This window comes from Haemaphysalis longicornis, unplaced genomic scaffold, assembly GCF_048455015.1.
Source record: "Haemaphysalis longicornis isolate Haplotype H1 unplaced genomic scaffold, Haemaphysalis longicornis Haplotype H1 scaffold_7, whole genome shotgun sequence".
Taxonomy (NCBI): domain Eukaryota; kingdom Metazoa; phylum Arthropoda; class Arachnida; order Ixodida; family Ixodidae; genus Haemaphysalis; species Haemaphysalis longicornis.
Genome location: NW_027526422.1, coordinates 127,446,705 through 127,456,009, shown reverse-complemented (window position 1 = coordinate 127,456,009; position 9,305 = coordinate 127,446,705).

Sequence of the window (9,305 nt, the reverse complement as noted above, 5' to 3'; positions counted from 1 at the left end):
GATTTTGGGGCTACTAAGCGGTGTTCGCCGAAGACAGTCCGTCTAAGGAACGGAGCGTGCATATATCGCCTCAAAAACAGCGCGAAAAAGACGGGGACCAATGACAACATACCAACATGACGCCATACCAACTCGCCCAGCTCGACCACTCTATTGCGTATATGGGTATACGCGCGACGTCACTTATATTCGCGTATATGCGTACACGCGTATGCGTAAGAAGAAATGGGAGTGGACAGGGCACGTAATGCGAAGGTAAGATAACCGTTGGTCATCAAGGGTAACAGAATGGATCCCTAGAGAAGGCAAGCGTGGCAGGGGGCAGCAGAAAGTTAGATGGGCAGAGGAAAGATGTTATGTTAGATGTTAATCTTAACTTACCTCGACGGTTATCTTACCTCCGCATTACATGCCCTGCCCACATTATATCTTTGGCCTTAATCGCAGAAGCTGTCGCTGCCAATGACTACAAGGAGGACGAGGTCGTCGAAAGTATAGTGCAGCTATCCACTCAGAAATGAGGGCGGGATGAAATGCATCCGGTCTCTTGCTCAGTTTCGATGAAGGAGAACGGGATGCCTACTGGTACATTCTTTTCATAGAGCAAGAAGTGCCGACTGTCACCTTAAGGGCCAAAAAGGCAGGCCACAATCACGGGATTTTCGGGGCATCGAAGTGTTGGCAAGCCCTACTGCTTTCCAGTTGCAGTGTACTGTTGTTATTGTTTACTTTCATTAATTCGAAGAAACATGAAGTCCCCTTGCGGTTCGGATTAACGACCTTTTATTGTGTTTGTATAGGGTTTAGACGGCCGGACTTCAAATAAGGAATGTAATCGTGACGAGCTCATCATGAATGGCACTTCGGAATCTGGTTGGTATACAGGTGAGATTCTAGGCACTCGCTTTTGATGACCTTCGTTTTTAACATTGGCGTTAATTTTGCCAGCACATGCAATCTTCGCAAAAAAGAAAAAAAATCTGCACGGGCTGGGTTTTCATTAATGAAATTTCACGGTATTGTATGAACGGCGCGGCACCATGAAACGCTATCGCTGACACTGTCGACAATTTCTGAATACTGCAGTCTTTCTTGACTAAGCGAAGGGCTTAATATTAATTTAATATCTGGCTGTGGCAGTAAAACAGTGCTGGTAAAAAGAAAACAGAGTTAAAGCGTCAAATGGAACGGGTGCGGCAAGGTGCGGCAGGAAGTGTGATTGACGAAGGAAAGGTTGATAACGAACGCAACACTGACATCTCGAGACGTCAACGGGACAAAAAAAAAATGGCGATAGCCATGGCAATCACCCTGGGCGTGTACTATCATGAGTGACTCACGAGACAAGTCTTGTGGAAGATTACAGGAAGGTAAAACCAGCCGCCGGGCCTTGAAGCAAAGCAAGCCCATACTGGACACCGCTGTTGACGGTGGGAAACGCAAGCCCGCAAGGGAACCTCGCTGAACGCGTTGCAACTCAAGAACATGTATACACACCGGGAGCTCCCACAGGATCACAACACCCCCTCCTTTCTAGGGATGAAGGGGAAGTCGTGCCACGAAAAAGAAACATGCGTCAGGTTTAACGCTTTTAAATTTAGTTATTACGAGCGAGAGAGAGAAAACATTTTATTGAGCATCTCCTTAGGTCAGAGGATACTCGTGGCCGCAGGCATGAGCCGAGCGGCGACGTCGGTAGCTCGGGTGACCAGGGTGGTTTGCACGCCTGGGTCCGGGCTACGCAGTGCCTCCTCCCACTGCTCCTCGGATGTGATTAGGGGAAAGCTATATTGAGGGCAGGCCCACATTATGTGAGGTAGATTGGCTGGGGCGCCGCATAGGGGGCAATCAGGTGTGGGGTATATTGACGGGTGAATGTGCGTTAGCCTTGCGGGGTTTGGGAAGGCGTTTGTTTGTAGGAGGCGCCAGATGTGTGCTTGCTCGTTAGTTAGGTTTTTTTCAGCCGGAGGGTAGACCCGGCGGCAGAGGCGGTAATGTTGCGTGATTTCATTGTAAGACACTAGTCTGTCCCTTGCAGATCTGGCTCCGTGGTTTGGATACAGGCTAGCTCCCGCCCGGATGGTGAGGCCTCGGGCCATTTCGTGAGCTGCCGCGTTTCCGTCGAAGCCAGAGTGCGCAGGTGTCCAGACCAGTTCCTCGGGGGACAAGGGGGGATTTCGGTTCAAAATTTTGAGTGCTGCTTTAGAGATTAAGCCGGCAGCGAAATTTTGAATTGCGGTTTTAGAATCAGAGATTATTGTGGTTGGGGTGGGTTGCAGTGAAAGTGCTATGGCTATCGCCGCCTCTTCCGCTGTCTCAGGACTGAGGGTCTTGACAGTTGCGGTATCTAAAGGGGACCCCTCGGCGTTTACTGCGGCGATCGCGTAGGCCTCGTGGTGTCCATACTCAGCTGCATGAACATACACGACGTTGGGTTTGCTTTCAAATTTTGTCTGAAGAGCTCGAGCTCTTTTTTCCCTTCGCTCTACGTGTAGGGGGTGCATGTTTCTTGGAATTGGCCTAATGATCAGGTTTGCATGCGTGTCATGCGGTATCGGGAGTGCGCCAGTTTGTTTAGCAGGATGTTTGATATTATACGAGCGAAATGTATCTTTCGTTCGGTTTTGAATGAATTCAGGATGTTGATTTCATTGCAGCTCGCGGGTTCGATTCCCGGCCGCTTTCCTGATGGAGGCGGGAAGCAAAAACGCGTGTGTGTTCGAGATTTCGGCGCACGTTAAAGATCCATGGGTGGTCAAAATTAATCCGTAGCCCTCCATCTACCGCGCGCCTCATCGCCTGTTTTGCGTCGGTGCGTTAAATCAATCAATCAATCAATCAATCAATCAATCAATCAATCAATCAATCAATCAATCAATCAATCAATCAATCAATCAATCAATCAATCAATCAATCAATCAATCAATCAATCAATCAATTCCGTTGAAGAGGACGCACAGACGCCCCAGGCGGTACTCGATCCATAGCGAGACTGGGTGGGTGGCCAAGCGCAGGCGAAAGCAGTTTTGCCTAGTCACGTGGTACCGCCCGGTGAGTCTCTGAGCGAGCTCAGCTGCCACGCCTCTCCACAGAAGATCACGTGACGTGACGTCACACCTGCCACACTTGTGCTCAGGTGGCTCAAGGTCATTGCGACGCGATGAATGTTTTTTGCTAGACTTGACGTGATAGAGCTTTCGCTTTAATATAGGTATATATTTTGGAGTACTACGGAGCTGCAAGAAAATACTACATGGGTCCCTGTAAGAGCGATGTCATATACTATAGAAGCTCATTTGGACAAGTCTGCAAACGGGAATCGGTCCCCGCGGTACGTTGCGATATATATGCTACATGCCTGAGTGCCAATGTAGGAAACTGCAAGTACTGCGCGAACGTTACTACCGCACCGTACACTGTAAGGGAATGCCAGATCCACCCGCAAAACTCCTCAAGACCCACGAACCAATTGAAAATTAACGGAAGTCCGTGCTAACTTCTTTCCTCAAAAACTTTTCGATATTTTGAATAAAGTTGTCATTATACATTCTGCGTTCCTACCAACATCCTTCGGACGGGGGGTTATGTACGTAGTTTCTCTCAGGATTGCATGTCCGCCGTGCCTCGAGTGAATAAATAGTACTTAGTGCACGAGATAACAGGACCGGATAAGGTTACAGAACAAGCAATAGGCTGTGCGTTTTTCCGTCCTGTTCTCTTGTGCGCTGGCTAATACTGTTTCATAACCGTAACTAACTAGCCCACATCGACGCCGACGCTGTGACTCGAGTGAACATACTAAAAGGGTTTAGCAATACACTCCCTTCACCATTTGGTACTTTTGTTTATTTTGGCAGCCTGGTCATGACGTGTATAATGCGTGTCCCGCCATCAATAAAATTTCCCTCTTAGACTGCACGAAACGCGGCTGCCCTCAAAGGTTGCCAGTACAAAAAAATGGCGCCTTTTTAACCATGTGTATGTTATCTCCTCTGCGGCGCTCCCAAAACCATGGAACATAATGCCCCCTCGATTATCAGTGCCGGTCTAGCGCTGACTGACTGCCGAGATGATGTGTGGCTGCACCGGGATGACCTTCCCCTCGTGGGTCTAGGATAGTCGTCCGCCGGATGACCAAATAAAGTCTTTTCACTCACTCACTCACTGCCCAATGCGGAATCCCGCGCTCGATTTCCCCCTATACGCCTAGGGAGCGTTCGGTCTGAAAGTATATTCCCCGAACTGGACTATATCTATAACAAGAAAGTCGAGGTTGCATATTGTCCTATAATCTGCCAAGATATCGCAGTGTTTCCTGCAGATAACCCCAAAGAGGCGGTCCGTTGACCCACCACACACTGGGTGGTATCTCTCCGCATTCAATGATGATAATGTGCGGTTCTATTTTTTTCTCTCTTCGATAACCCTGCATAGCGTAGAAAAGACGCAGGTACTGGACAGGTTCGCTTGGCACGTGGTTCCGTCAAAACCACAGTTTTGTAAAACAATCAATAATTCCGTTGAAAGATGTACGAAAATCTCAAAAAATAAAGGCACCCTGCAACACTTTTTTTTGCTTTTTTTATATCCTAAATGCTGGCAGAACGTAGTCAACAAACACACTCAGTACTTAAAATCAGTACTTAAAATAGGGGTCAAAAAGTACATCAGCCAAAAATTACTGCTCTATGCCCATCAGATAATTTAGAAACTGGCTCAAAAAATTTTCTCTCTTTCCGAGTCTCGGTGTTCTTCGAGCGCTCTAATTACGTCATTAGAGCGATGCAGCGGCTATTGTCCGGATTTCTTTCAGTTGCAGCAATAAGCCATTTGACATTGTTTTATTAAGTAGTAGTAGTTCGGTACAGTTTTTACAGAAACAGAGTTTTACACAAGAAGGTCCCGTGGAAAAAAATCCGACAGGGGGACCTCCCAAAGCCGCTTTTAAAAAAACTGGTAGCCACTTTTTAAAAAGAATACCACAAAAGCAAAGCAGCAATGGAAAACGTAGATGCCGACGAGCAAATCACGCAGTGTCGCTCCGGGCTGGCGATAAGTATATAATTTGCAATGTTTTCAGACGCAAAGCAAAGAGTGAAAGCGCTTATCGCAAGTGTTAGAGTCCCTTTAAAAAAAGGGGCCTTCCCAGCCGCGTGTTGTCTGCTCCCTTCACCCGACGCGAAATTGGCGAGGTTCATAAATTACGTACAACAACGCAGAAGAGAACGACGAACAGGCATGTTAACAGTTGTTACCGTTTTATAGCGAAATTTCCTATGCTTCAATCGATGCCCGATTAGAGAGAGAGAGAGAGAGAGAGAGAGAGAGAGAGAGAGAGAGAGAGAGAGAGAGAGAGAGAGAGAGAGAGAGAGAGAGTAAACATTATTTGAAAATAGGGAGAAGGGAATGTGGGAAGAGTTATGGGTGAAGTCTTATTTCCAGGACTCCAGTAGCAAAGGCTCCCAGCTTGGCTCTCTCTAGCAGCTCACGCTGTGTCGAAAGGTCCTAGCTGGACAATGCTAAATTCCACGACTCTCTAGAGGTTTGGTAGGTGTTCTGTTGCCAAATTATGGGCAGTTGCAGCATTTTTTGTTATATCTCTCTGGGAACATGAGAGACTGTCTGGATTCGTGTGGGAAAACGTTGGTCTGTAGTTTTCTTATGTTTCGTGCTTCTTCGGCATCAAACATGTGATGCGGTGCGGGCATGGTCTTTCTCGCTTGCCTTTAAGTGTAAAGACTTTCATTAAGTGACATGAAGGGAGGAAAGGTGTAAGAGTGGTCCGTTTCCCTGCGGCTGTTGATTTGCCTGGCTAGGGAGTCGACTCTCTCATTTTCTTCAAGGCCTTCGTGTGCTGGGCTCCATAATATTCTATGTTCGCCTTTTTGTCGGCTGGTATAATATTCCTGGTTTCTATGGGAATAAGGTCGCATATTAGATTTCTAATGGCTCTTCTAGAGTCCGTGATGATGATGAGGTTTTTGTTGTTATATTCTCCCCATCTTACAGCGAGTAGTATGGCTGTGGTTTCAGCCTCTTGAGATGTTTGTTTTCTGCTCATGAGAAAGTCGAGGAGTTTGCCGAGTGCATCCACAATACAGTTGATGATATTCCGTGATGCTTGGTGGCGGCATCCGTGTATACTGCATCTGGATTTTTCCCGTATGTGCTTCTTATATAGTTAATTCTTGCTTGTCTTCTACCTTTGTTGTAGAGGGGCCTCATTGTTTTTGGACTGGGTGAAATTTTAGGAATTACGTTGTTCTGGTTGCAGCTCGGTTGTTCTTTCTACGAACTCGGTGTGAATGGTGTGTCCCGTTCTTCTTAGGATTTCCCTGCCGGTTCTTGTTTTCAATAGCCTCCCTTCTTGTGTTTCGAGGGTGGCTTCTCGGACTTCTTGGAAGGTATTGCAGATGCCCAGGTTATAGAACTTCTCGCTGGAGGGCTAGTTGGGTAAGCCGAGGGAGATCTTGTAAGCCGTTCTTATGATAGCGTTTCCTCCTTTGAACTTTGACTTTGAGTCAGGTTACATGGGAGAAAGCGTCGCGTTTTAACCGACTTTCTCTTAAGAATGGGGCTTGGATCTTAACAGCGGAGCTGTTGCACAAGCCGCAAGTTCGGCGTTGCAGGAAAACATATCAAGAAAATGCGGAGCGCTCGCGAACGCGCGCCTCGCGCCAACCGCCGAGCGTTCGTGGCACGCGCAGTGGCTTCAACAACAACAACAACAACAACAACAAACTGGAAAAAACCACGAGGAGCGAGAAAATTCTGAGTGCTTGTGAGCGTGTGCCTCGCGGCGACCGCCAAGTCCCGGCTCGCGCAATGGCTCTAGCAAAAAAAAAAAAAAAAAAAACTCCAGCGCTGTCTCAAGCGCTATACCGCGCATGTAGAACGTAATGCTTGGAATGAGGAGCACGACGATATGGATGCATATGACGATGACTACTACTAGCACAGTGCAAAAGCAACGATGGAACATGGAAATGACAATTTAAAACGTGAACAAATGCGTGATGATGTGTCCTTCAGTGCTGCAGTTCCGCTGTGGTTCAAGCCTTGCGCGCCTTAGTGCAAGCTTTGCCAGTTGAGATGGTGGCAGTCTGCAATGCTGAGGATGACTTTGTATTCACCACTCACCACGAGGAAGACGACGACCTCTTGGATGCATATGACGACGATTACTGCCACCGCGACTATGCAAAAAAAAAAATGATACTAAAACTTAACTATGTCTCCTTCAATGCTCACCTACAACAGCTTCGCCATTCATGTCTTGCGCGTGAATGCAAGCTTCCCTGATTTATTTTTTCTCGTAGGGTTACCATTAAATATATTGTTCAAAGTTTTTTTTTTTTTGCATACTTCCATTTTTTTATCAATTCTAATGATGCGTTCAGAAATTCGACCTGACAATCCCGGTTGTCTCTTGGTCGCATGTCATTGCATCTTGTAATGCCGGCGCTGATGCTCGTCGTGAACATTTTGCCGATGAAAACGCAATCCATATGTCTTAAACGCTTATTTACAGTTTGGTTACTTACAACACAAATATGAAGAAGAATAGACGCTGGGACAGTTCTTATAAACTACATCAGCACCTTTATTTCCTTCGATGAAGAACTCCTCTATAATGTCATCAGAGTTTTTTCAAACTCTGGTCAACTCACCGTGAAAGCAGCACTCCGTAATCTAAAATCTCTCCATGGAGGTCCTGCACGTCACGTTCCAAAGGTAAAACTCGCCAAATGTGTCGCCCTTTCTTTTTACTTCGTTCTTGCCGTCGCCTTTGCGCAGCTCGCCAATGTCCAGGAGAAAGACAAACTTGGCATGGGTGTCCTACGGGCGAGTAAACCTCCCGTCGATTTGATAATGAAGATGGTAGAGTGTGGAGTTTGTGATCCTCTTCATTCCGTGTTTTTCACCAGGCATCTGCTTTTCCCCCTCTCGGACACTTTTCACCATCGATATCCCACAACTCACAGAGGCCAAGCCCTTCGCATAAGGAGTGGCTCCCTCACCAGCGTCAAAGTTATCTTTGAGAGCCTTAATGTGTAAGGCAGCCTCGCGAAAGTTCATCTTAGAATCTGTTAACCTTTTTTGAACACGATCTGTGCAAACCAATATCTTGTTCGAGCGAAATCGACGCATCACAACTTAATATCCGCGTGTGCAAGAATGGGGTAGAACTTCTCGTTTCCGTCGTTACTTCGTCGTAATTCCGTAGAGAACTTCAGGTATCTTCTCAAGGTCCCTTCTGGTTGGCTTCACCGCGTCGGCCCTTGCACCCATCTGGTCTATGGCTCTGACTTGACAACAATAGGCACCGCGTCTTTTAATTCCTCCCAACGCTTTGTTGAACGAGGAAAAACACGTAATAGGGTCCCCACCAAAAAAGGCCACCATCATAATGCCGTCCCTTGCAGCATGTACTCCCACAGAGTTGAGTAAGGGATCGTCACAAGTTTACGAAGATTGCCAATTGTTCTTTTTTTAGATTCGAAGCATCTCATACTCGGGCCTGTGTCCCTCGCTCCCTCGTTGTCGTTGTCCGCCGTCCGCACTCTACTGCTCATGCGCGTCTCTTCAGCCCCGTCAGCGTTTGGGCTGACGTCAGCGCAGTCTACTATAAGAAGAAATAGTTAGGCGGTGCCCGGTTTCGATCCCACGACTCTCTGGCCGCAACGGGAGGTACGTGGCGCTCTTCCCACTGCGCTACAAACCGAGACTGGAGCGTGGGCTACGAACGCGCCTGATGTCCTTCACTCATTCAAACTACGTCAAGAAGCTACTGATACAACGAAGGCACGCGAAGCTGAACGTCAAAGGAAACGGCGAACTGACAACTAATGGAAACTTCAGTCGACCCCATGGCTGCTTCGCATACTACTCAGGGTTCCCCTACGGGAAGATGGTGTAATTTTTTCACTATTCTATCATTGGCGCCGTTTTAGATGCGACGCATCTCATTCACTCGCCTTGTCCCTGCATCCATCTGGCGTTGTTGTCGGCGTTGTCGGCGTCCACCCCACCCCCATTCTCCTCGCCGCGCCATCTGCGCTCTCCGCCGCTCACCCCCTCTTCTCTCCGATAGCGAACACTCTCTCGCGAGGGGCATTGGATTGGATTCGATTGGCTTGGCTTGGATTGGATCGGAACTCTGCGATGCTCTGCATCACCTCAGGGTTCCCCTCGGGAAGATGGTGTAATTTTTGTGTCCAGCCATCACGACAGCACTGTGATTCACAGTCGTGTAGATCCATTTTGACAATTTATAGCCTGATGAAGATCACCTCAAGTAAACT